The sequence below is a fragment of the Podarcis cretensis genome (genome assembly GCF_951804945.1).
Source record: "Podarcis cretensis genome assembly, chromosome: 3".
Lineage (NCBI taxonomy): Eukaryota > Metazoa > Chordata > Lepidosauria > Squamata > Lacertidae > Podarcis > Podarcis cretensis.
In genome coordinates, this window is record NC_137172.1 from 114,176,516 (window position 1) to 114,203,686 (window position 27,171).

General features: G+C 42.8%; 1 protein-coding gene across 4 annotated transcripts in view; it reads left to right on the top strand.

Moving 5' to 3' along the window:
- Positions 1–27,171, top strand: part of LOC307212652 (uncharacterized protein) — a 230,559-nt gene that overhangs the window by 107,212 nt on the left and 96,176 nt on the right. The window contains exon 4 of one of the 4 annotated variants that reach the window (XR_013837044.1): positions 14,085–14,209. The exons of the other annotated variants lie outside the window; for them this stretch is intronic. The gene's annotated coding sequence lies outside the window, so the exon portion shown is untranslated. Of the gene's footprint in view, positions 1–14,084; positions 14,210–27,171 lie in introns of those variants that run through there. 4 annotated transcript variants of the gene reach the window in all.

Genomic DNA, 27,171 nt, shown 5'->3' on the forward strand with positions numbered 1-27,171 from the left:
GGCGGTCCCGTAAAGTAAAAACGAATTGCACGAACACATAATTTAAAAAGTTAATTGATGCAAAGTTACTTGATGCAAAATTCTGATAAGCAGACTTTAGCATCCCCTCCACTCCAATGTCATTTTCAGCGCAGAATTTGAATAAAACCTGTTCTCTAACTGCAGCTGAACACAGCCTAGTTCTCTACTCTTGGAAAGCGTGATTCCTCTGTACCATTTTACTTTTGCTTCCAGGTCTTGTCCTGCAAATTAATTCATCGTAATGAAGTTCATCATGGCTTTGAGCACTGGCGCAGTTCCTGTATGCATATGTTCTGCTCTGAGTTCCTGGTTCTCTGGCAACTCTGAATGGAAAGGTTTTTCAGAGAACTAATTTTAGCTCTGCTGCTGGTTTTTCCACAGGAGGGCATGGTTTGGTTTTGCAGCGCCTGGGAAACAGTAAAACCAGAAGTATCAGTTCTGTTCATATGGGGATCCATTAAAAATTGCATACCTCAAGCATCCTTAGCCTTTTGCATTAAGTGATCCTCTAGTACTTAAATGGGGTGGAGAGTAAGGTTTCTAAGTATGGGTGCACTTGTCCTTCAATCCTTTGGCAGAACCATTGTACCGAATTGTCAGTTTAAAGTTATTAAAATTTTAATACTGAAATGGGTAAGGCTGCATATCACTTCCCTGACCCCTTTTTGATCATATGCTTATGAAAATAGGGGTGGAGAGAAAAAAATTGATTCAATTTGCATTTAAAGGCACATCTGCCTTTTAAATTCATACTTTTTGAAACAATACACAAACTGAATCCGAGCCACCCTTCATAATTTGCACTTCTGAATTTTGCAATGCTTTGCAAAGAGAGAGAGAGAGAGAGAAATTGTTATTAGAATTTTCTGGTGAATTTTCATTCTGTTTTTCACAAGTGGATGTGGAAATGTGAATTTCGGATTGAGGAACTGAGAGAAATTGAAATTGACACATTTGCCCATGCTTGCTTCAAAATGCTCTCAGTACAATACCCCAAATTGTGATATTTTCAATTATTTGAAAGGCCAGCTGGTTCAACGGCAGGTAGTTCTTTAATCCTAAATCCCAAGGAGTTTTCCTAAAGGGAAGATTGTGATTACAGTGTGGAACAGCACAAGTTCCTGATAGCCAATTCACAAAGGGCTTCTGTTTTATTGGGAAATGCTTGATTGATAGATGTATCTTCTTATATCAGTGGTTCCTAAACTCCCCACCCCTCACCCCCGCAAAGACCACTTAAGAATGGCTGAGGGTCTAGGCAGACAACTCAGTGATTTTGCTGCATGTTGTAGCATGTGTAATGCCCTATGCTAGATGTGGTATGATTTTTAATTGCATTTTAATTGCTCCTTTTATTTCTTGCACACTGTATTTTATCGCATTGCAATTTGAATTCCATAGGATCCAAGCTACTAGGCTAAACTACAATATAGGAACTAAATTAAGGAATAAAAATACAATTAAAAATCAATATGAGCATTTAATGTGATGGATGTGCCATCTCAACCACAAATCCACAGACATGCTGCAGACCACCTGACTGCAGGTCTGGATCCCCTGACTTATATATTTTGGCTTTGAGTCCCTTAACTGGGAAATCTCCCAGCCAGCTGATTGAAATAATTATAATAAAATCACATAGAGGCTATGTTTCCGAGGCAAGATCTTTGGCAGTTTCTTTGCAAGTAACATTATTCCAAAATTTCTCATCTCATCTCTACGCTTGAGAGGGGAAACCAAAGGCAGGAATGTAAGGGATTGGTGACTCATGGGGTTAAGTACCAACCACGTTTCCCCTGTGTTACCATGAATCTGGCAGAAACAACTCTCTTTAAGCAGTTGGTGGCTTAATTGCTTTGTGGAGTCTATTGGTGACTTGCAGTGAGGAGCAGGGGCAGAAATTCCTGAGAGAGAGAGAGAGAGAGAGAGAGAGAGAGAGAAGGAGCAGTGGATCTTGGGAAATAATCAGGGCTTCTAATCAAAACAGAAAGCAAGAACTGGGATAGCAAAGCTTTGCAAGATATTATTAAAGATTATGGTATAATGCCAGTTTAAATCTATTTGCCCTATAACTTAAGTGTGTAGGGGAACAAGTTTTTGAGTTTAAATGTGTAGTTTAAGCTATTTTTGTTGTTGTTTTTAAAATGAAGTTTTATCATAGTTTTAGTTTTCCTGTGGTAACAACATCGTAACAACATCCCTTTTCAAACTGGCTCCCTGGCGGTTTGTCATCTCCAAATGGCATGTGCTAATTCTTCAGTTGCTCCAATTCATTAGAGATGTGATTGGCTGGCAGCAAGCCAACAAACATATCAAACAGACAAATCCCATACACTCCAACATTTCTCTGATGTAAATAAGGATGTCCTATTTATTATTATTATTATTATTATTATTATTATTATTAATAATAATAGTTTTTTATACCTCACCCATCTAACTGGGTTGTCCCAGACTCTCTGGGTGGCTTCCAACATATATAAAACCATAATAGGTAAAGGTAAAGGTACCCCTGACCTTTAGGTCCAGTCGCGGATGACTCTGGGGTTGTGCGCTCATCTCGCTCTATAGGCTGAGGGAGCTGGTATTTGCCCACAGACAGCTTCAGGGTCACGAGGCCAGCATGACTAAGCTGCTTCTGGCAAACCAGAGCAGCGCACGGAAATGCCTTTTACCTTCCCGCCAGAGTGGTACCTATTTATCTAATTGCACTTTGACGTGCTTTCGAACGGCTAGGTGGGCAGGAGCTGGGACTGAACAATGGGAGCTCAGGGTCACATATTTGAATTATGTCATCCTCACTGCAGAGGATAGTTGTTGCATGACCCAAAAGTCATGGATGGACAGTTTGACCAGCCTCAGGAGAGGTGGGAAGATGGGTGAGTATGGAAACAAGTTGAGAAATCCTTGTCAGCATCAGGGTTCAAATAGCTCCATACAAAATGAAGTGTTTGTGCAATATGCAGGAGCCAATGTCCTTTTCTCTTACAGTGGGAAAGCAATTATGGGAGGTCATGCTGCCCAGTTTTTCCCAAAATCAAATGGGCAGCATGAGAGCACAATGGTCAGTTTCTGTCCTTCAGGTGAGCAGCATCAGCAGGAGGTCACAACAGCCAGTCTCTCTCACCAAAAGCAGGCAGCAAAGCAGGTCTGTGCAATCTCTTTGTCGTTGACAGGACCTTGTGGGGAAGTCCTCATAATCTTGGAACCCAGGGTCTTCAAGCAAGCTGAATGTACGATAATGCAGGACAGACACAAGGAAGTGTTTGTGCTGCATTGAACTCTGGAATTTGCTAGTACAAGATGTAATGATGGGTTTAAAAAGGTAAAGGGACCCCTGACCATTAGGTCCAGTCACGGACAACTCTGGGGTTGCGGCGCTCATCTTGCTTTATTGGCCAAGGGAGCCGGCGTACAGCTTCCGGGTCACGTGGCCAGCATGACTAAGCCGCTTCTGGCGAACCAGAGCAGTGCACAAAAATACCGTTTACCTTCCCGCTGGAGTGGTACCTATTTATCTCCTTGCATTTTGACGTGCTTTCGAACTGCTAGGTTGGTATGAGCAGGGACCGAGCAACGGGAGCTCACCCCGTCATGGGGATTCGAACCGCCAACCTTCTGATCAGCAAGTCCTAGGCTCTGTGGTTTAACCCACGGCGCCACCCGCGTCCCTTAATGATGGGTTTAGGTAGCTTTAAATGAGGATTAAACAGATTCATGGAAGATGAGACTGTCCATTCTGATGTTCTCCATCAAGGGTCGGAGGCAGGATGTATTTGAATACCAGTTCTTGGGGAACACGAGATTAAAGAATTTCGTTGCACTCATGTCCAACTTGCAGGCTTCGGGGACTAGGTGGGTCTTTGGCCTGGTTTAGCAGGGCTCTTTTCATGTTCTTACTGAGGTAGGCAGCAGGAATGAGTGAGCATGGTGTCCCCTGGTACCTTTCTCATTGAAATGGGCAGTGGTGCATGAGCAGAGAGAGAAGCAGCAGGCAAGGAGAGGAGGCAAGCTGGGGGGGCCACTAGGTGGCGCATCGGAAGATGGCTGACAATAACATCTCTCCGACCCACACGAGGTAATTTGGAGGCTATGATGGGGGTAATTAGCCTCCTTAACCCCCCCAGGATTATGGGGGGGACGGCCCTTGCCTGCTGTGCCCTATACCACCCCCGAATTTGTGGGGGTGGGGGCACTAGGCACAAAGCCCTCCTGTGGGATTTTCGGCACTCCTCGACGCCGTCCCCGATTCGCGCCGCTGGTTGCAATGATCTTTAAAAGAAATAATTTGGACATGATTAATTGCACATACATCAAGGAAAAAGGGGAGTAGATATGAATGGAGTTGTCTCAACAAACATGGATAAGGCACAGAGACAAGTGATCTCAAAAGAAGGGAGACTACCAAAGATCTTTTTTGAAATGACTGAAACTCTGGACTTGATTGATATTTGGAGAACAAGGAATCCTCTAGAGAGAGAGGGAACTTTCTTCTCTGAGGCAAAAATGACATGGACAAGAATAGACCAAATTTGGATTTCTAGTAGTCTGGCGTCAAGAACAAAAAAAGTAGAAATATGCCCAAAAACTTGCTCCGACCATAATGCGGTGAAGATGGAGATGAAACTAACAACAACTGGATCCTTTAGATGGAGAATGAATGACACCCTATTTAAGGATGAAGAGATCCATAAGAAGGCCCTTAAAACATTAAAAGATTACTTCGAGATTAACAGGAAAACAGATGTGGAGAAAAGAATAATTTGGGACGCAAGCAAAGCCGTGATGCGAGGTTTCCTAATTCAACAGAACTCTATAAAGAGGAAGCAACAAAATGAGAGGAAGGAAAAAATCCTAGAAAAAATAAAAGAAGGAGAGAAGAAATTGAGGTCCAAACCAAAGTCTCATGAGATTCTGAGAGAAATAAAGTTTTATCAGATGCAGTACATGGAGCTCATGAACCAACAAATAGAATGGAAGATAAAGCAAATGAGACAAAGAACCTTCGAATCAGCGGACAAGTGTGGGAAACTTCTGTCATGGCAATTGAAGAAAAGGCAGAAAATGAACACGGTAACCAGTTTAGAAATGGATGGGAAAATTATCCACAAACCTAATGAGATAAACAATTGTTTTCAAAGCTTTTTTAAGAAATTGTATGCACAAGGGCCAATTAATGAACAAGAAATAGAAGAATTCATCAGAAAATACGGCTTACCAAAAATTCCAGAACAAAGTAAAAGGACTCTAAATGAGGAAATAACAGAACAAGAAATAGAGGGTGCCATTCAAAATATGAAATTGGGAAAATCACCAGGACCAGATGGCCTGACGGCTAAATACTACAAGATGCTGAAAGAATGTTTAATACAACCATTGAAGGAAGTTTGCAATGAAATCCTGAAGGGGAAAAAGGCACCTGAATCGTGGAAAGAGGCTTTTATCTCACTTATACCGAAGACAGAAGCTGAGAAGAACCAGGTTAGAAACTACCGCCCTATATCTTTGCTCAATGTGGATTACAAAATTTTTGCAGACATTTTGGCAAAAAGATTGAAAAGGGTGTTGATAGAGGAGATTCATAAGGACCAAACAGGCTTTCTCCCAGGGAGATATATGTCAGACAATGTGAGGAACATTATAGACATTTTAGAATTGCTAGATGTTGACATTAACAGGAAAGCAGTCCTGATTTTTGTAGACGCGGAGAAAGCCTTTGATAATATCTGCTGGACTTTTATGAAAAAAAATCTCCAAGGGATGGGGGTAGGCCAAGGTTTTGAAAACGGTATAGGTGCAATATATTCTCAACAAAAGGCCAAGCTAATTGTAAACAATGTGGTTACAGAAGAAATACCCATAGAAAAAGGTACACGGCAGGGATGCCCAATATCCCCTTTGCTTTTTATATCAGTCCTGGAGGTTTTGTTAAACATGATTAGAAAGGACCAGTTGGTTAAAGGAGTTCAGGTCGGAGTTAGACATTACAAGTTAAGAGCATTTGCAGATGACCTAGTATTGACTTTGCAACAGCCAGACACTAGCACTAAAAGAGTATTAGAATTAATTGAAATATTTGGTCGAGTAGCAGGTTTTAAATTGAACAAACAAAAAACGAAAGTGTTGGAAAAAAACTTAACAATGGAAGAAAGAGAGAGTTTTCAGAATGAAACAGGCCTGGAAATAACAAAAAGGGTAAAATACCTGGGGTTAAACTTAACATCCAAGAATGTGAATTTATTTAAGGATAATTATGAAAAAACTTGGGCAGAGGTTAAGAAAGATCTGGAAATATGGTCAAGGTTGAAACTTTCCTTGTTAGGCCGAATTGCTACTATTAAGATGAATGTATTGCCTAGAATGCTGTTTTTATTTCAGATGTTACAGATTTTGGACAGGATGGATTGTTTCAAGAAGTGGCAGAAAGACATATCAAAATTTGTCTGGCAGGGCAAAAAGCCCAGAATTAAATTTAAGATTTTAACTGATGCAAAGGATAGAGGGGGGTTTGCCCTGTCGGACTTAAGACTTTACTATGAATCGGCAGCTTTCTGCTGGTTGAAACACTGGCTACTTCTTGAGAACACTGACATTTTGGACCTGGAAGGGTACGACAATAGTTTTGGTTGGCATGCATATTTATGGTATGACAAGGTAAAGGTGTACAAAAGTTTTAAAAACCATATTGTGAGGAAAGCATTGTATAACGTTTGGATTAGATATAAAGATCTGCTGGAAAGTAAAACCCCTAGGTGGGTGTCACCAATGGAAGCTAGGGAAGTAAAAAAGCTTAATATGGACTCTAAATGGCCAAAATATCATGAAATTTTAGAATATGATGGTGAAAGGGTGAAACTTCAGAGTTATGAGAAACTAAAGCCTAAGGTTCGAGATTGGTTGCATTATCATCAGATAAATGAGACATTTAAACAGGACAGAAAAATAGGATTTCAGAAAGAGAAGTCAAAATTAGAAACAGAACTGTTGGAACCCAATACTAAGAATTTATCAAAAATGTATAACTTGCTGTTGAAATGGAATACACAGGATGAAACGGTGAAATCAGCTATGATTAAATGGGCACAAGATATCGGTCATGATATTATGTTTGCTGACTGGGAACAGTTATGGACCACGGTATCAAATTTACTGCATGTAATGCTTTAAAAGAAAATATTATGAAAATGATCTATCGGTGGTACATGACCCCAGTCAAGCTTGCAAAAATTTATCATTTGCCTAACAATAAGTGTTGGAAATGTAATGAGACTGAAGGCACTTTTTACCACCTTTGGTGGACCTGCCCAAAGATTAAAGCTTTCTGGGAAATGATCTATAATGAAATTAAGAAGGTCCTTAGGTGGACTTTTCCTAAGAAACCAGAGGCTTTTCTCTTGGGCATGGTTGGCCAATTGGTGTTAAAGAAGGATAGGATTTTCTTTATGTATGCCACCACAGCAGCAAGAATTCTACTGGCAAAGTATTGGAAGACGCAAGAACTACCTACTCTGGAAGAATGGCAAACAAAGGTGATTGACTTTATGGGACTGGCCGAGATGACGGGCAGAATCCGTGACCAGGGGAAAGAGACAGTGGAAGAGGACTGGAAGAAATTTAAAATATATCTCAAGAACAATTGTAAAATTGACGAATGTTAAGATGTCAGGGGGTAAGAGGTAAAGAAATTGCAGCAGTAATCAAAAAAAAAAACTAAAGGAACTTTTATGAAAGGGAATTAAGATAATGGACCTAAGGGTTGCTAAAGAATCACTAAACAAGAATGCAGGGATGGGGAGGTATGGGGAAGTCAAAAGAAAGAAGGGTATGAAACGATCAGTTGGAAATTATGTTGTTTTGTGGTACTTTTGTTATCTGTTTGAAAAACGAATAAAAATTATTATAAAAAAAAAAGAAAAAGGGGAGTAAATACTGCTGACAGAAGAGATCTCTGATAACAAGACAACAATAAAATACGAGAAGAACGTCAAGATACGGTAATGACTGAGGGGGGAGGGGGGGGGAAACCTGCCTCTACCTTTTTATGTGATTTAACAAGAATCCCCCTCCCCTAATGAGTCAGAAATTAAGGACTTAAGCTGTGGATTTAAGGCTGTGTGGAGATAAACTTTCGATCCAAAGCAATGTTTCAAGATGAAGCTGGAAAGCTAAGAGTTTTGGAGTGACGCAGTCAGGAAAAAATGCCGTTCGCCGTTTTGTGAGGCATTGTGGGAGCTCTTGGGTCTGGGAGGAGAAAGAGAGAAATAGAGTTGTTTACATATCGTGAATCAACTCCTCGGAGGGACTTAAGAGCGACAAATGCCAAAATTAACGATGGATAAAGTGATGTTATCTACGAAGGAGATATATGGAAACCATCTGGACTTAGTGGAGGAACGGGAAATCCACACAGGATTATTACACTTGCTATCGGCTTAAGGAGACTAACAGAAGAGATCGTAAAGGAAAAAGAGAAATTATACAAACAAGATATGATGTGGCAACACCAAGATAAGACTGGATAGAATTATGAACTTTGTTTGGACTGATTGGGACTGATTTGGACATTAACGCAGTAATAAGAAGATGATCTGAATTCCCCTTTGGATCTTGAAGTATGGGTTCCCCCAACAAAATTTAAAAATTTGGCTTTGTAATTCGGAATTTATATGATGTGATTTAATTTGATGTGATTGGCCAGTTAATAAAAATTATTTAAAAAAGAGAGAGAGAGAGAGAGGAGGCAAGCTGGGAGAATACTACAGCTATTGCAAGACATCCTTTTGCAACCAGTGCCTCGAAGGAGGCTGGGCACCAAAAGGAAAGTCGGGATCATGGAAGAAGGCCCAGGAATGTTAGCTGCTACGGTTTCCTGTGACACTGCAATTTAAGGAACTGTGGTTTATTTTAAACTATGCTTTGACAACAAGCCAGGATCTGAAATCACAGTTTGAGCATAATGTGTCCTTATTGGGTAAAGGTAAAGGGACCCCTGACCATTCATGGCCGAATTTGGGGTTGCGGTGCTCATCTTGCTTTACTGGCCGAGGGAGCCGGCGTACAGCTTCCGGGTCATGTTGCCAGCATGACTAAGCCGCTTCTGGCGAACCAGAGCAGTGCATGGAAACGCTGTTTACCTTCCTGCCGGAGTGGTACCTATTTATCTAATTGCACTTTGATGTGCTTTTGAACTGCTAGGTTGGCAGGAGCAGGGACCAAGCAATGAGAGCTCATCCCGTCGCGGGTGGCGCTGTGGGTTAAACCACTGAGCCTCTTGGGCTTGCCAATCAGAATTTCGGTGTCCTTGGCTTCCGGGTTAGCACGATCCGAGTAATGGCGGATTCCCTCCGAGCTCCGGAGGGAATCGGCTCCATTGCAGACGGGTCTCACCGCGACGGCGACGCGGGGACCCTTAGAAACCGCAGGCGCGGAAGCCTGCGGACCTGGTGTCTCGGCGGGCACCTAAAGCGCCCCCCCGACCCACGAAGAGCCTTTTTAAAGGCTGCGGAGAGGGTACGGGGAGTGGCGTGGTGCTGTGAGTAGACCGCTACTGCAGTGGAGCGAAGCCGCGAGCCATTGCCGGAGACCGCTGACTTTCTTCCCTGAAATTCGGACTTTAATTAATCCGTGAGTAGATTGGAATTTGGACTTTTAAAAGTTTATCCTTGAATTCGGCACGATCGGGGGATGTGCTAAAGGGAAGTCCGCACCCCCCTGCCTACAGAAAATTTAAAGCAAAGATTGGAGAACTAAGGTGGAGAGTTCTTTCTTTGGTGTTCTGTAAAAGATAATATATGCATGAATTTGACAGAAGAAGATGTGTGCTGGAGAGTAAGAGTGGATTTTTAGAAGTTTTTGTTTGAACCTCCCCAGACCCGGGGGTGTCCTTTATGTGAGCTGGAGAAAAAGGAACGAGGAGTTTGACAGCTGTCAAAGGAGCTGTCAAACGGGCAGCGAAAGTTAAAAACTCTATTATTTAACACTTTTTGGACTTAATTTGTTATATTTGAACTAAAGTGGTTGGAAATAAAGTAGGGAAAAAACAAAGTAAAGGACTATTGGAAAAGACTATTAAGTAACTAGAATCCCCCTAGGGGAAACATTGAAACATTGCAATGGCTGCAGATGGAAAATTACAGGCAGAGTTAGAGAGAATGTTTTTTCTTGTGGGAAAACTGGAGGAGCAGACTACGGTCATGAGTAAACAACTCATAACCTTGAACTCTAAAATAAAGGACTCTGCTGAAGGTACAATGGACTTGACTGGGGAAAAATCTGCAGCTGAATCAGAAGAGATAGCTTTGGAACAGGGGGAGAGAGAGCAAGGGCTAGTACAGATGGAGACTACCAACCACAAGCCTACATTGTTAGAATACAAAGAAGAAGACCCTTGGACTACAAATCTGCGAAAGATGCGAAAGAGGAGGGAGGAAGCCCCTGGAACATCTGGAATATCTGAATTTAAAAGAAATAAGAAATATGACTGGGGCTTCCTATTTGAGTATGGACTGGTTGATCTTCTGCAGCAGCTGGTGTCAAGTACTTTGGATGGAAGAAATTCTGATGAGACCGAGCTGGAACTTCCCCGAAACCTGAGGACCAATGAGGAGGGCTACCAACAAGATCGGCAAAGAGAGACTGACAAGGACTTAAAGGCCTCAGATGTGAGGAACCCAGGCTAAAAACTGTTGTTATGGATGTGGGGACATTTGGAAGGGACAGAAACCGGGGCTGGGGGGGGGGAGGAGAATTTGTTTTTAAATCTTTATGACTTTTGTGTTTGATTATTATGACCTTTTTTTTTTAAGATTAAAGGGAAATTCGTGGAAGGAACTCGAGTCGACCTTAGAAAAGGCTTTAACATTTATAAGAAAATTGGATAAGTAAAATCTGGCCAAGTAAATGTTTTTTTTTTTCAATATATATATATATATATATATATATATACAATAATAATATGCAAAGGATGAGAGATATGAATTTGCTGAGTTAATGTAACTGAACTAGGATGTATGAAGGGGGGGTGGGGGGAGGTCAAGAACTGGGGTTAGGAAAGTAAGGTTATGAAATTTTATACGTGTTGTCTTTGTCTATGTGTGTGTATGTTTGTCTTCATAAAATGTGAAAATTTAATAAAAATATTAAAAAAAAAACAGAATTTCGGTGTCCTTATTAGCCAATGTTTAAACAAATCACACAAATTTTGACACAATGGGGAATTGTCATTAGCTGAAAATGGAAAGCTTCGCCTTGCAGATGTTACATAGGAGACAGGTAGGGAAAACTGATAAGCTTAAGGTTTACTGTAGCTCATCATTGTAGCAGCAAACCATGGTTTTCCAACCATTCTATCTGAAGCAAGCCATTCTGTCAATATGTGTTGTTATGTTTAATTACACTATTTCCTACACTTACCAGAATATCTCTCTTAGTGTGTCGGCTGTGTGGTTGCTGTGGTCTGTGTGGCAGTCTAAGCATTAGCCATTTGAAAAGTCAAAAACATTGCTTTGCTTAGGCTGTTAAGATACCTGCATTAAAATGGTCCTGGTTTCCAACTCTATTTATATTGACTAAAGCCACAAAGTAGTATGTTCGTCATCATTAGTAATTTAAATATAAAGTCATTGGAGGCTTAGAAATGCATGCTATTAATAAATCCAATGCCTGAATTTCATTTATTGACGTGTCAATGTTTGCCCAAGTGGATAGATAGCTACATATGAACTGTGAACTATTCATTTCCTCTAGACCAAGCGTACTGGCTTTGAAACAAGTTTTTTTTTTTCTGGAAAGGAAAAAAAAAGAAGAAGAGCTGTTCACCTTTTTACATAAAGGATTTCTTTCAATTTACCACCTTGCTTGGTTACCTTTAAGTTCCCTTTTTCCACCTTGACCTGTTTGCACACCAGTGGAAAGTCTATATAGAGATGGGGGGGGGGGGACTACTGTACATCAGTTTTGCAGAAATCCTTTGGAGTGCTTTCGAAGTTGAGGTCAAAGTATGGAAAACTCTCTGCAAAGGGAACAGGAGAAAGGAATCAAGAGGGCACAAATGTATATGGTTTTCAGGAGAGAAACTGTGTTCCTGTAATGGGCTCTTAAGACCACAAATGGGGTGATAATTTCTCTACCTGCTATGAGAGATACAAGAATTTCTGGTTTGCAAGTGGCCTCATCCTGCCCTGCTCCTGCTCTTCTGAAGAAGAATGTGAACTGTGCATAAGCACAATTCCAGGTTCCTGCCTTTTTCTAAATCTTTACCTCTCTTTTCCGTGTGCCCTCCCCTACGCCAGTCAGGGCAGACCCTAAGTAGAAAAGAATTTGTGTTTGTTCTGACTTAATCATTACTTCCTTCCTCGGGAGAAGAGATGGAGGGCAGGGCAAGTCCAGTATTGTGCACCTCTGAACGCGTTGCTCCACACTTTGTACGCCGCTCGTTTGGGCACCGCAGTGGCAGATTAACGTTTCTTCCTGCAGTAGAGATGTAAACCCCACCCCACAGAGATGCATCCTTGAATTATTAAATCGAACTACATTAACAGCTCACCAGAGTGGGAGGGGGGTGACCTGTGTACCTGTCCATTATCTGGGTGCTACCTGAAGATTGGGCATCTTCAAGGCCTCACTTAGAAAAGGAGCCTTCCTCTGGTTCTTTATCCCTAAACTGGACTTAGACCAGGCAGCGCTTCAAAGAGAGGTCTACAAAGTTGGCCACCCTAATTACAACAGTGCTTTCTACCCCCTGGTCTCCTCTGTACTTATATCAACAACATAACACTGTGCATACCCTCCAACATTTCTCTGATGATAAAAGGGATTTCCTATTCCATAATAATAAAAAATATATTCTTTGTGCCCCACACATTTGATTGGGTTGCTCCAGCCACCATGGGTGGCTTCCACTATATGTTGTTGTTGTTGTTTAGTTGTTTAGCCGTGTCCAACTCTTCGTGACCCCATGGACCAGAGCACACCAGGCACTTCTGTCTTCCACTGCCTCCCGCAGTTTGGTCAAACTCATGCTGGTAGCTTCGAGAACACTGTCCAACCATCTCGTCCTCTGTCGTCCCCTTCTCCTTGTGCCCTCCATCTTTCCCAACATCAGGGTCTTTTCCAGGGAGTCTTCTCTTCTCATGAGGTGACCAAAGTATTGGAGCCTCAGCTTCACAATCTGTCCTTCCAGTGAGCACAGTAATAAAACATTAAACATTAAAAACTTCCGTATACAGGGCTGCTTACAGGTTGTATAGTTACTTATCTCCTTGGCTCGGGGGTCACATAACTTCATCTTCTCCAATACAGTATTTCTGTGATGAAAATATGGATGTCCTAAGGAAAGTGGGTCAAATCAGAAACTGAGACGGCTTCTGTTAATCTGAAACTGTCCCTGGAAAATAGGGACACTTGGTGGGTCTGGTAAAGTAGAAAGGGAGTGGGTTTTACTCAGGGCTCCCCCCCCCCAGCCAGAACTCACTCAGGTGGTGCCATTGCCATTCTAAGAGAACAAGGGAGGTGTTTGTGGTGAGTTCCAGCACCCCCTTTTCTAGAAAACGCTGGTTTTACTCACTTCCCATGCATGTTTCTTGTTATGTAAAGGGTAAATCTCTCTCTCTCTCTCTCTCTCTCTCTCTCTCTCTCTCACACACACACACACACACACACACACTCTTTGTATGTGAACAGGGCAGACATGTGAGCTTTACGCATGTGTCTGTCTGCTCCATTAGGTCCAACTTAGCCCTTAGAAATGAATCTGTACTTGCTGACAAGGCTCACAAACCCTGCTCAGTGCTGCGTTGCGGAAGTTCTTGGAGTGGCAGAAAATGTTTAAGTGGGGGGCTGGGGGAGGAAGGGTTGCCTCGTGTGCCCTTGGGTTCACCAGCCGCTGCCGCTGCCAATGGGTATTTAATTCATAACTATTTTCATGCACTGCCTTTGGCCTCAAAGCTATTTGTCTCCTCCACCTGCACTGAGTTCTGCTCTGTGCCTCAGACCGTTTCTGGAGCAGCCTGCCAGATAACAGCAGGAGTGACACAGAAGCAGCTGTGTTTGTTTGATCTTCCCAGTGCCAGGTCTTTGGTCTGGAAGAGCCTTCACAAGCCACTAACAGAGGCAGGACTAAGGCAACATACAGAAGAGCTCCAAAGTTGCAAATAACAAGTATAAATAAAGGCAAGCCAGGAATGAAAAAAGCACAAGGCAACTCTGGTAACGAAAATGTAAACACAAACAGACCCTGCGTTGCTATGCAGCCTTCTGAGTTTCCAAAATGTTTTAGGTGCACTGACTTGAGTGTTGTTTTCCTAGCCCATGACAGGAGAATGTATTAGTCTTTTTTTCTCTGTGCCCCCCCCCCTTCTTCGTCCTGTGAGAGTGTCTGCTGTTTTTGCAAGATTGTGGGGAAGGAGCAAGCAACTGGAAACCGATATAAATGGAGAGTTCTGAAATTACTGAGAGTTCCAGACACACGTCCATAGAAATGGCTTTCTGTATTGCGTTTAGCAGCACTTTAGCATTCTTCCATATCAAACTCACTGATGTCTTGTTCACACTAGTACTGGACACATGGGTAACCAAAGCACTGGGAGAGCTTTACTCCCAGCATGTGTGAATCTGCTGCATGATGCAGGACTGTGTTTCTTAATAATAGCATAAAATTCGTAGGCACCCGTGGTGGCAAGGGATTTTACGTTGAACAAGGATGTGCAGATTCTGCAAGCGCTTTTATCTACTCTGAAATCAGCACTTCACGCGAGTAGCATAAGGGAAATTGAAAATGGGTCATGAAAGTCTGGTCCAAAGGCTGGCGAAGAAGAAGCGGTTTGGTTTGGTTTCCCTTTAAGTAATACGAAAAGCATGGTGGATAAAAATGAATGGTTTAATAAATGAATACCTGATTTGTTATAATTTTTAATTTCTTGCAATCAAAAAAACAACCGTTATGGGAAGCCTCTTTTAACAAAAGGGAAAAACACATAGCTCAGTTTGTTTGTTTGTTTGTTTGTTAAATTTGTTTGTAATGACTTCTAAATTGAATTTCAAAAGGCAGAGGAAACGGCAGTGTACGAGCTCAGAATCAGACATTGTGACAAACCATTGTTTGTTCTACTGGGCCTGAATCTTTGTAGTCTTATGATTCTTTTTTGGGGGGAGTTTCAATGTATGGTGTACATATATCAGGGTCCTGGCCACCTTTGAACACCTGGCTTGCTATAGCCCTTGTAAACTGGAGCATTTAAATAACTGGAAATTCCAATGTTTGCTCAGGTCTCCTCTTTGGCTGTTTAGTTCTACAGATATTTGAGGATTGTGTCTTTAGAGTTTTATTTTTGGGTTCTGCTTGAGCGGAGTGTTGCTCAGTCTGTATTTGGATAATGTTCCCCCTCCCCGTTGCCCCATGTATGTTTATCAGTATTCACCAAGTATAAATAAATATTCATAAACAGTGTACATGGAATGGCTTATACTGTGGAAGTAAAATCACCAGGGTGAGCTCCGAGCTTATTCTAAAAACCGTACTGTGATTAAAAATAAAAAACCAGGCTAAAAATCTGCTGAAAGGACACTTCCAGACACTTGCTTTGACTACCAAATGGCAGCCCAAGTAAAAACCCAACATCTGATCATTTTGTCAAATCCCCATCATTTTGAATTAGCATTGAACTTCGGTCTCTTTTGGGACGTGGGTGGCGCTGTGGGTTAAACCACAGAGCCTAGGACTTGCCGATCAGAAGGTCGGCGGTTCAAATCCCCACGATGGGGTGAGCTCCCATTGCTCAGTCCCTGCTCCTGCCAACCTAGCAGTTTGAAAGCACGTCAAAGTGCAAGTAGATAAATAGGTACCGCTCCAGTGGGAAAGTAAACGGCATTTCCGTGCGCTGCTCTGGTTTGCCAGAAGGGGCTTAGTCATGCTGGCCACATGACCCGGAAGCTGTACGCCAGCTCCCTCAGCCAATAAAGCGAGATGAGTGCCGCAACCCCAGAGTCGGTCATGACTGGACCTAATGGTCAGTCTCTTTTAGCAATAGAGGTGTTATGTTGGCATCTGTCTCTCCCAAGAAACAGTGAAGTGCGCCTCCAGGAGTGAAGTCAAACTGCTGTGTTAGCTGCACCAAACCCTGGGATGCAGGCCTGGCCAGTGTATATGGAGGTCCTGGGTTGCCCACATGACAAGACCTCGCTGGTGTGGGCCAAAGGAAAGCAAAGCAGTGTGTTTGGCACCAGCTTGGCATCAGGAGTTGCCGGAAGGAGGCATACAAGGCACCACCCAGCTGTCTTAGGTACTCCACTCCAGCCCAGATTTGTGCAGGGTTTAATCCATAGCCTTTTCTTCTCCCAAAGATATCCCGCAAGGCAATGGAGGTTTAGACCCAGAGTGTTCCTTCTCCCAGATGGGCTACCTTTACCAGGTTGGTGTGTCCCCGCTCCCCCAGATGGGAGTTGTGTTTGCAGTAGAAAAACTTTGGGGAGATTTTTTTGGCCTGTCCCTAACTGCACTCCTGACTTGTGGGGGGTAACTTGGATCAGCATTATCAGTGCTCAGAAACCCTAACTGTTAATGGGCTCTTTAAGAAGCAAATAAATACATGAAAACATGAACAAAAATCAGAGCCAATAACCTCCAGGATTCCCAGTGATTACAGCACACTTTCTGTGCTTTCCCTTTATTTTTTCTCCTTTTTTATTTTTTGGGAAAGCAGGGTTCTTGCATGGGCTGATCAAAATCTCTCTTCAAGGCAAAGGCCGGCACGTGAGCTTAGTATGAACTTCCGGAAGCAGCTGCAGTGGCTATCAAAACCTTGACTGTAGTCAACCAGTGAGCTCCTCCATCGGAACAAGAGCACTTCTGTTCGATGGGTGTGCTGACCTTTTGCTGCTCTTTCCATGGCAGGCAGGTGTGGGCCCAATACCTGTTTGTTAAAGAGTCGTAAGTAAAAGGCGCAGGAAAGCAAAAATCTGAGTCACTGTCTGCTCGACTCCCAACTAAAATAATTTAATTTTCCAACCAGTTCAGTTTCTCTTCGTTTAATTCTGAAGAAGAAACAACAACAAAGAACCCTGAACCCCTGACCTTTTGGATGTGAATCCCCCCTCCTCCTCCTGAGATGATTCATCTGTTTACCTTAAGACAATTGAATGTGACTCAGATTAAGTAACCTTTAAAAGCAGAGGAACATGTGCTAAAAACAAACCTCATCCCACCCAGTCCCATGCCAAGGGCTGAGGCAACAGTATCAGCCTGCATGAGTCCAGGACAGTATTATTTGGCAAGGAGGGGCCAGAAGGTGGAGCTGTTTCAGAAGAATCCACTTGTCTGCTATTATGCCCGCGTTCCTGAGTGCTGCAGCGCAGTTCCGTTAGGAAATCTGAAATCTGCGGGAGTTGCTGCTTGTTCACTTAGTAGTGGAGCTGAATGCTTAAACCTAAGGGAGCTAAATTTCAAAGTATCTTAGTTGACAGCGAAGCAACTACTGGCATGAGGATTGTTGCAGGGTTGGAGGCAGGCCCAGCAGCAGCAATCTGTGCCATGAATAAACTGGGCCCGTCATCAGGATTTTAGGTTCTTCGTCGTCGTTTTTGTTTCAGTATCGCTGCTCACAAAATGCTGCAATGTGGGATTTAAAGAATGCTAAGGTGCTGTGATTTTTTATTTAGTCAGAAGAGGCTGAAAACATGCTCAAAGAGCTTTTGGGTGATTGTAGCTCCTTTTGCACGGCACCGTTGCAATCGTGAAATGTTATGCCCGGTGTAATCCTCTGCAAGCTTACGCAAACCGTTGGATTTAGTCCCTGTTTTCAAAATGTGAAATGTGTTTCCAGATACACAATACAATGTTAATATATCCAATAACAGAATACAAATAAACAACACAACAATATAGTGCACTGCTCTTGACTCATTGAAAGAAGAGAGCTATGGGAGTTCACACACAAACAGCATTTCCGTTTCCATTGACATTGATGCAAAAAATGAGATGGTCTGGCCAGAATTTTTTTCTGAATAGTTGGAGGTTTTACTGCGTCTCTCTGTCATGCTACAAATGCAGAAATGGTTCTGATATGTCCACAACTTTGTCTGTCTTGCTTTTGCCCTTGTGTCAATTTTTCCACTAGGACAATGGACCAGTAGTCTCATATTGTAAAATGTGCTGAATATTTCCAGTGATGGGGGGTTTCTAACTCAGATGCTGCTAGTAGATAAAAGATAAAATGTCATAAACCTCTCTCAGGAAAAAGTGAAAGAAGAACTAAACCTGGATCTAGATGCGCAGTTTCAGTAACAATTGTTGCGCTTTGTTGAAAGCCAGAAAACTTGCACCACACAGTCACCACATTTGAAACATTGTGCTAGCCTGATTGTGCCCCCATAACATGCTAAGAGTGCTGTTTCTATGATCCACCTTTACAGGGGTTATATACCAGTGATATGCCTGCTTAAGCATAATTTCCTTTGGTCTTGTTGAGATGGGTTTCGTTGGCAGTTTTGACCAAATGGTGTTCAAGGTATTTTCCTCAAGCTTATAACCTAAATTCCATTCCCATATTTTACACAGTTCCCCCATTGTCCGATTGGTCTTAGACATGTTAATTCTTCAAATATTGTTTCATAAAATAATCTGTCACCTAAATTGGCTAAGATGTCTCCTTGGGACATATCCTGCTGCAGTTGCTGGAGGTGCAAGTAAAACTCAGGTATCTTTAGAGCAAGACTTGTGGAGGTTCCTACTTGGATTACAGCAAATATGGGGTACCTGCTTGATTTCAGTACAGAAGTTAATTTCGGAATTTTACTGCATGCTCGACAACAGTGTGACAATTTGGTCCCATTAGTCAGCTCTGGTGGTTCTTCAGACCAACATAGCTGGCAAGAAAGGATAGCTATGACTAATTAGAAGTCAAAGTTGGAGGGCAGAGAAAACGGAGGATGTCTGATTGCTCTAACCAAATAAACCAATCCATCTGAAAACCAATGCTGGGTTATATTTGTTGGAGACAGAGGTTCTGGCAGAAAACAAGCCCTGAGCACTAGAGTCCTTATTAGCCAGTGGAGTAAAAGAAGCAACCAGGAGAATATTTGTCAATATTAGTGCTAGTTTAATATTTGAGAAATACGTTAGGTACACAACACAGGGACATTATTTTAAAGGACCAGATCCTGGAATGGGTGAGACTTGCAAGATTTATTCAGTTTTTAGTTGTTGTTTTTGTATGCTCCCACAGAATTTAATCTATTGATCCCACTTCTGAGTGATGGTGGTAGTCAGTTTTAAATGCATCTGTTTGTATTAATTCAATGACATTTTCATTTATGGCGGGAATACATCAGAAGGTTTGTAATCCTCAAAGCCATATCTCATGAATTGTGTGATATTAGACCTGCATTAGCATGCGTTTCTCATGTGGGAGGTAGTGATACGGAATTCCAGTAAAAGAGATGCCCATGGATTCTTCTCGTCAACATGAAGAATTTGCCTGAAGCCACATGCGTTACAACACTGTTGCTCTAGAATCAATTCCTAAATCAAACATTCTTGCACATCTAACTCCATGATAACTCCCTCATAAACCCCCATGGTCATAGTGCATCTGATTACTGCATTTAGGCTGCTGTAAGGAATGGTCATTCATAGCTAGCCATCTCTCCACTACCTCACCCCAGTATTTCAGGATACGTCAAACCTCCCAGGACAAAAAAATATATATTGGGGGAAGATTATATGATAGCATTTGCAAAAATGCCATAGATGCTTATCAGAACTGGGCCCTTCTAAGTGCCACTGGGCATATAACTACACAATTATCTGCCCCAACATGCAGAGGGACTGGGAATAGCACCCCCAGGGAATTCATTCACCCTCCTCTCATGCTATTACAGGGCGATATACTTTCCTGTCAGCAGCTCTACAGTCTATGTCAGCCTCAGCACCAGCATTATGTCTGAAAATTATTTCAGACTATTTGGTCATCGTCACTTACGCACCATCTACCCCAGCTTTACACCTACAGTTAAGTAAACCGCATAACGTTCGCCCAGTGAGCACATGGCCTAGCTTACGTAGAGGAACTGCGCGAAATGGTCAAAATAAGGGCCTGGGTTTTAAGCTTGCACGTCTTTGGAATCGATGACACATGTCTAGCAGGAGGAAACCTTTGTTGATCTTGAAACGTGTCCTTTTCATGTATATACAGGTTGACTGTTCCATATTAAAATAGTCGGCAGCATCTTTATTTGGGAAAAGAGGATTCCCCCCCCCCCCCCGCCGCTCTTCTTCCTTCTGATACACTTGTACTTTTTTTTAAAGTATGTGTTTAGTATTTTTAAATGGACCCCTTCAGACAGTTTTTCTATCCTGCCACATTCAGCGTCCGTTTTCACTGGAGTCAGCAAATAAGCAACTTTCAGCGCCTCCCTTTGAACAATAATTGGGAGGAAATGGGGGAGGAATGGTTTTCTAAAGGGGTTGTATTTGAAAACAGCCTGCTCAATAAACTCTCCTCCACCTTGTCCACCTCAGTTGTGTCTCTGCCATTCAACTCCTATTATGAAAGGGAGAAGGTCTCTCACGGGGAATATGGGGTTGTTGGGGTAATCTCTTCTTAGCACAATGACATCTGGCACATCCAGGTTTTGGATACTGCAGTTCTGCTAAGTGTAAAAAATAAACCAAGCTCACCTTCTGTCTGTTCAACTTACTTTCTATCCGGAGGGATATTATTATATCAGGGCTTGATGTGCTAACTCCTAGACAGTCGAGCTGGTGGGCTTAAGAAGGCAAACTGAATGTGCACCCTGCTGAAAGCAAAGGGCATTTGGATATTACAGTCTGAAGTATTTTGTTGTGCCTGTTGCTTCATATTTTTGAGTTTTGACATAGGTTCTAGTTCCTATTGTAACTATGCTTTCATCATGTTGTGTTTTGCGTCACTTGTGTGCCACCCTGGGCTTCTGTGGAAGAGCAGAATAGAAAGCCAGTAAATAATAAGAAAATACACATTGTGGTATATGTTTATTAACTTGGTTAACGTCACAGAGCACCGACTAACTTTGCCACCGGCACACACTCGACTCTGGAGCCAGTGACTCTGGAAGCAGTGAGCCGGCTTTTGCTCTCTGCTCTGGAAAGAAAAGTACAAATGAACTCTCTTTTGACCATGACCAGAACTGCCTTCTCTCAGAGGAGCATAACTTTTCCTCTAGACAATTTTACCTTTGAATTCCAGTTTCACCCAGAACTTGTGTTTTCTTTCAATAATGTAAATTGATTGGGGGATTTAGTAAGATAGTTATTTAAGTTGTGCGTGTATTGGTAAGGTAATGATGAAGGTAAATGACCCCTGGACAGTTAAGTCCAGTTGAAAGCGATTATGGGGTTGTGGCACTCATTTCGCTTCAGGCCAAGGGAGCCGGCATTTATCCATAGACAGCTTTCTAGGTCATGTGGCCAGCATGACTAAACCGCTTCTGGCACAACAGAACACTGTGATGGAAACCAGAGTGCACGGAAACACCGTTTGCCTTCCCGCCGCAGTGGTACCTATTTATCTACTTGCACTGGTGTGCTTTCGAACTGCTAGGTTGGCCAAAGCTGGGACAGAGCAACAGGAGCTCTCTCACACACACACATACACACACACACAGTTTCTAAAAGTAAGGCTGAGAGTTTCTATGGCTATCTGGGCATTTTCCCAACCCTCTAGAGCACATTTGGGGACGTTGTAGTGGGAGAAGCAGGAAAGCCATATTGCATTAGTGGGCTCCAGTGGGTGTCATTGTGCTGGCTTCTGCTGGCTGCAAAAAGCAGTGACTGACTACTGCTTTTGGAAGCTGCCTTATAAGAAATCAGACCATTGGTCCACCTAGCGCTGCATTTTCTACACTCTCTATAGTTTCAGGCAGAGGTCTTTCACAGTCCTAACCTTGAGATGCCACTGATAGAAAACAAGACGTTCTTCATGAAAGGCATATGCTCTGCCCCTGAGCTACAACCATTTAGGATGCTATGTTTGAGAATTCTTCTTCTTTTTAATCCCTTTCCTACAGGGGTTTTTGTGTTCCTACCTGCCTCATCCTGTCTTTGATGCTGGTAGAGAGGGTTGGGTGATGTCTAACATGAATGCCAACCTGGAGGAGGCCAGCTTGTGTGATGGTAGGAGTGGACATAGTGGAGGAGAAGCAGATTTGGCATCAATAAAGACCCAACGAACCCTCAAAAGGCTGGTTAATATTAAGATGAACACTATTTTAGGAGACATGCTTGTTACGAAAACATGGGTCCCATTTGCAGAACCCAAAAGCAATTCTTTCGCTAGCTAGAGAGGGAAAAGAAGAAGGGTCTATTGGGTGGCGCTGTGGGTTAAACCACAGGGCCTAGGACTTCCCGATCAGAAGGTCAGCGGTTCGAATCCCTGCAACGGAGGGAGCTCCCATTGCTCGGTCCCTGCTCCTGCCAACCTAGCAGTTCGAAAGCACATCAAAGTGCAAGTAGATAAATAGGTACTGCTGTGGCGGGAAGGTAAACGGCATTTCCGTGTGCTGCTCTGGTTCGCCAGAAGCGGCTTAGTCATCCTGGCTACATGACCCGGACGCTGTACGCCGGCTCCTTCGGACAATAAAGCAAGATGAGCGCCGCAACCCCAGAGTCAGCCATGACTGGACCTAATGGTCAGGGTTCCCTTTACCCTTTACCACCACTTCCTACTAGCACTTAGTGATTAAACTGCAGTTGATACAAAAACATGCAAGTGTTTCTTTATTAAGCTGCAGTGGTAGCCTATTTTCACACACGCTTCCCCTTCCCCCCACCCAGAGCCATTAATGAGCGGCTAAAATGATCTCCTGCTTTCATTTTTAAGGGCCTAGCCAATAATGACCTCAAAAAGGCAGGTGACAGTGGTGCTTAATGAGATATGGGCGTTCTCAGTGTAATCCCTCTGCTCCCAGTAGCCGTTAGGTCAACTAAACATCAACGTGCTGTGTTTATACAGTCTCTGACACTTCAAAAAACCAAAGGAGGATCACAGGCCTTGCATTAAAGCCAAAGGGGGAAAAGTTTGACACAAGGTTGTAATCATCTGTGTCTGAAGGGGGAAGAGCCTCCTCGCCTCTTGCGTCTCAGCAAGTTCGAACAAGACACGGTACCACTTTGTGCGAATTGGGTGCAAGGGAAGGTGCACAAATGCCATCCTTGTGGTTTAATTAAGGTCTCTCTCTCTCTCTCTCTGGTGAGGTTCTCGCCAATGCATTGTTATGCCTGGTGGGTTTTTTGTGTGTGCTGAGGCAATGGCTGGCTCTCAAGGGGAGGGAGAGAGAAGAGTGTGGGAAGAGATGGGGCTTGTATGGCAGCTGCTAACGACAAATACCATCCTAGCTCATGGCTGCGTGTTCCAGCCCTGTTGGAAAATTACGTCTTAAATAACAGATCATGAAAGAGCAACCCTGACGAGGTCTGTAATTTAGTCTCAAGAGGAAATTCTCCATTCATCAAGCGTGTACTGGAGAACTAAATTAGGCCTCTATGGAGCGAGACTTCATGGGTTAGTTTTGTGCTAAGGTTGCTTCTACCTTTCTGAGTAGATTTGGCTGCGGGAGATTGGTTCCCCAAGATTGGCACCAGTTCTCTGGTCTACCCCACGAGTGGAGTGGGGAGAGAAAAAATAGGTCTTCCCCAAGCCAGCTTCAGAGTTGTCAATTTTCATAAGCTGAGTTTGCACATATTTGACATTCAGCGACATTCCTGCCCAGTGGATGTTGGGTAAGTTCTGTCCCTTCAGTAAGTCCTTGCAATCATGCCATTCCAAACCAGCTCTCTGATATTCAAGATAGTTATTTAATACAATATATGAAAGTAAATATATCTGTCTGCAGTGGCACAGAATTTATAATCTGACTGCTAATGAGGTATACAGCCCTGTGAAATTTATTCCTGGAGTAATTCAGTTCGGTTGAAGATTTCGCATCATCCAAAGTGTCCTGCAAGTCTCCATGTAGTATCCGTTGAGCTATGAGTCTTGTGGGGACCTGCTCCCTGCCTTGCAGGAGCCAGTGTAGTGTAGTGGTTAAGAGCGGTAGTCTCGTAATCTGGTGAACCGGGTTTGCGACTCCGCTCCTCCACATGCAGCTGCTGGGTGACCTTGGGCTAGTCACACTTCTTTGAAGTCTCTCAGCCCCACTCACCTCACAGAGTGTTTGTTGTGGGGGAGGAAGGGAAAGGAGAATGTTAGCCGCTTTGAGACTCCTGAAGGGGAGTGAAAGGTGGGATATCAAATCCAAACTCTTCTTCTTCCAGCTAGCCTGGGAAAGCAGGGCCCTGTCTCATTCCAGCTACAAAAGCTGAGACAGCTGAACAGACTTTTGGGTTGGAATATTGTGTAGTAGGTTTTGTTGCTGCTATTATTGCCCTAATTGCTTAAAATGTTTTAAACGCTTTTTAACCTGGGTGTTTATAATTCGGAGTTCTGTTGTTTTTGAATTGCATTCTATTTTGTAACAAAACAAAAAAAAACAACCCTTCCAGTAGCACCTTAGAGACCAGCTAAGTTTGTTATTGGTATGAGCTTTCTTGTGCATTTCGTATCTGAAGAAGTGTGCATGCACATGAAAGCTCATACCAATAACAAACTTAGCTGGTCTCCAAGGTGCTACTGGAAGGAATTTTTTAAATTTTGTTTCGACTACAGCAGACCAACACAGCTACCTACCTGTAATTATATTTTGTGTTTTCATTTTGTATATTTACCTTGTGAACTGCCCTGTGATCTCTGGATGAAGAGAAGTATACAAATTTAATCAACAGCAACAGTACTGTGCGTCTGGATTTGGAGAGCACTTGCCAAAACATTAAACCAAGAAATCTCCAAAATATGAGGCTACGGTAGTTTCTATAAGTACAGCCTGTTGCAAAGGGAGGCAGGTCAACCTTCTGCCCACTGTTCTTGTCCCAAATTTGGACACACTAACTACATAAGAAATGTCTTGCTGGATCACACCAAAGCCCCATGTAGTCCAGTTGTCAGAATTTAGGCATCATGGTCAGTAGCCATGGATAGTCTTCTCTTTCATGAATTAGTCTAATCCACTTTTGGAGCTATCAGGGAACTGCCATTGGCTCAGAGGCGAGAGGGGGAAAGGCACATGGGTTACAGAGAGCCTTCAAAAATCGTTGGAAGCAGCACTTTCTCAGCAGAGGAAGGAAGCCACGGCTCTAGTGGGGAAGAGCTGCAGGGCTTGGAGGAGGCAGGGCGGTGCCAGGACACCTTGCCTGAGCAAAGCGGGGAGGAGGGAGGCCCCCCCTTTACCCAAGCCTTCCTTGCGCAGTAGGCTTTCGCACAGAGAGGGAAGGCGTAGGCTGGGGATCAAGAAACCACTCTGCTGGAGATAGTTTAAGGACCGCCCACTCTCAGATTCTGCTAGTGAGTGAGCAAGACATGGAATAGAGGCGTTCTGCATTGTAAAGGTTTTAGCACCAATAATAAAGCTTTTGAAAAGACCAGTGAGGCATCTTGCCTGATCTCTCTCGAGCAACCACACCAATAGGCATAACAGGAGCCTTCTAAGCTGACGGCCATTGCAACATTTTGTGGTTATGAATTCCATAGTTTATGTGTTGTGTGAAGAACTGCTTCCTGACCTCAGACATTCAGCTTCTTAGATGACCAAAGTGTCTAGAAATATGTGTGAGGAAAGAAAACATCTGTATATACACTTTCTCCACACCAAATTGAGTTTTACTGTATACGCTTTTCTTAGGTCCCATTCAACTCAACCTTTTTCTAAACCAGTGTTTCCCAACCTTGGGCCTCTAGCTGTCTTTGGACTACAACTCCCATCATCCCTGACTAGCAAGACCAGTGGCAAGGGATGATGGGAATTGTAGTCCAAAAACAGCTGGAGGCCCAAGGTTGGGAAACAATCTAAACTAAAGAGCCTCACATGTTTATTCATCTGATTTTATCTATAGAATTTGCTGTCTCCTCTTTGTAATAAAATAATCCAAAGGTGGAACACAATGCTGATAAAGCACAATAAAATAATACAGTGAACCAATTAGTAATAAAACAGTAAAAACAGGCAAGACTGCAAGAGTAAATACAAACTTAATGCCTTTCCTCATAACCCGGAGGCTGAGAGGGAGGAAGCATCAGAAGGAAAATGAATCGATATGTATAAATCAATATTAGTAACTTTGCATTAATGCAATTTTTATACGTAACTGTTTAATATTTTTGTTTGTTGTCGCTTCAGTTTTCTGTACACCGCTTAGATATTTTTAAAAAATATATTAAGCTGTATACAAATTAAACCATCAACATCATAGGTTTTGCTCCATCCCCTTGAACATTTTTGTTGCTCTTTTCTGAATCTTTTCCCTCCTTTTTGAGGTGCAGCACCTCCTTTTTGAATCCCACCTCCTTTTTGAGGTGCAGCAACCAGAACAGAACACAACATTCAAAGTGCAGCCACACCAAAATTTGTGTAACAGCATTATGCGATTGCGGGTTTTATTTTCAGTCCTCTCCTTATTGATCCTTAACATGGATTTTGTATTTTCAAGCTGACATACACTGAGTCCACTTTTCAAGTGTGCTGTTTGTTGTGTCTCCAAAATCTCTTTCCTCATCCATCACAGCCAGTTCAGACCCATATATTGTATATTGTTAAGTTAGGGTGGTTTTTTGTGTGTGTGCCAATGTGCATCACTTTATACTTGCTTACACTGAATTGCATTTGCCATTTTAATTCCCATTCGCCCAGTTTGGAGAGAGCCTCATAACCCCTTTTTTGTTTTCACCACCTACAACAATTTGGGGTCACCAGCAAACTCAGCCACCTCACTGGCCACTCCAGGTCATTTATTAACAAATTACAAAAAAGCACTGGTCTTAATACCACATATCTTGCTACATTCCACTGTAGGAAATGTCCGTTTGTTCCTACTGCCTGCTTCTTGTTCTTTAAGCAGTTTCTGATTCTCTTATTCCATGACGATGAAACTTACTTAGGAGTCTCTAGTGAGGGATCTAACTGAAAGCTTTTTGAAAGTCTCAAGTACACAATGTTGATGGAGTCACCTTTTTCTACATGCTTGCTGACACTCTCAAAGAACTCTAGAAGTCTAAACTTTAAAACCAAGCCCACCAGCTTGCCCATCTTGGT